This window comes from Nematolebias whitei, chromosome 3 (genome assembly GCF_014905685.2).
Source record: "Nematolebias whitei isolate Nwh7 chromosome 3, NemWhi1, whole genome shotgun sequence".
Lineage (NCBI taxonomy): Eukaryota > Metazoa > Chordata > Actinopteri > Cyprinodontiformes > Rivulidae > Nematolebias > Nematolebias whitei.
Genome location: NC_056500.1, coordinates 3,499,878 through 3,501,542, shown reverse-complemented (window position 1 = coordinate 3,501,542; position 1,665 = coordinate 3,499,878).

Below are 1,665 nucleotides of genomic sequence, written 5' to 3'. Positions count from 1 at the left end.
TCCAGAGTGATCATGGGCCTCTTGGCTGCATCTCTGATCAGTCTTCTCCTTGTTCCAGATGAAAGTTTAGAGGGACGGCCGGGTCTTGGTAGATTTGCAGTGGTCTGATACTCCTTCCATTTCAATATGATTGCTTGCACAGTGCTCCTTGGGATGTTTGAAGCTTGGGAAATCTTTTTGTATCCAAATCCAGCTTTAAACTTTTCCACAACAGTATCTCGGACCTGCCTGGTGTGTTCCTTGGTCTTCATGATGCTCTCTGCGCTTTGAGCAGAATCCTGAGACTCTCACAGAGCAGGTGCATTTATACGGAGACTTGATTACACACAGGTGGATTCTGTTCATCATCATCAGTCATTTGGGACAACGTTGGATCAGTCATAGATCCTCACTGAACTTCTGGAGTGAGTTTGCTGCTCTGAAAGTAAAGGGGTCCAATAATACTGCACGTTTGTTTCGCGTGTCTTCGTTCTACAGCCTCTTTTAAAACCATAGCTCCGTAGAAAAAAACCCACTCTGGATCTCTTTGCTAAAGATGTCGTGTAACCAGAGGTGGTTTATGAGAACATCTGCATCAGCACCCTGCTGAGGAAGAGGGCTGCGACTCTTTGATCCCAAACATAAATGTTCAGCATTAGTCCGTGGGGCTCCTCGTAGTTTAAAAACAGTTGAAACTGAGGACCGAAACTTAAGACGAGCAGCTGGTTTGGTGGTTCTTCTAGATTCTCGGTGAATATCAACATCAGCATACAGCAGCAGAGGATGGCAGCGAGCGCCTGACGCAAAACATCAAGATTCGGCATGACTCCGCACGGCTTCTCCAGGGCGAATCTAGATAGATTTTTGGGGGTAAGAGGGGCACATCTGTTGATCATGGATGAAACACACAGCTGGACCGTGTTTACCCAACTTAACCTTTGACACAGCATACAGTAGTCCCTCGTTTATCATGGGGAGCTTCTCCCTGCTCATGTGGGCTGCACAAAGGTGCAGCAGGAGCTAAATCATTTAAAATAATTTATTTTAAATAAACAATCCATGCCGCTCATGTGGCTCATCCATCAATCAGCCAATCGTGTGTCACGACCACTCTTACTTTGAAAAACAGCGAGAGAGCGAGTCCGCAAAAGTCGAACCGCGAAGTAGCGAGGGACTACTGTATATGAACGTTTGATTAAATTTTGATTAATCTTGTTACAGTGTTCAAAATGAGCAGAAAACAAATGAATGCAGTAAAGCATGCTCGTTAACACACCAGACAGTTGAAACCAGATGTTTGCATAAATAGTTGAAAAAGACAGAACTATTTATTTCTCACCCGACATTAAACCACACTAAACCTCTCTGGAAACCCCAAAATAATTTTTATTTTTAAATACCTTAATAATGAGAGACGTAGATATCTTTTTAACTTTCTTCATAAGTTTCTTTTCATGTTTTTAGTGTTTAGTCTCTGGCCCTGGATTGGCCACATCTGAATCCTACTGCCTACCTGGAGCAGCAATGGGATAAAGCTGAATATTAAATAACATTTTCCAGATTGGTTGGCATCTGCCTTTGAGCAGAGGCATTATGAAACTCCAGAACTCCATGATGCAGTTGCTCCAGAGCGCTGATGAATTTGCTCAAAAGCTCCCAGGATTTATCCACTCCAGAGCCCCGCGA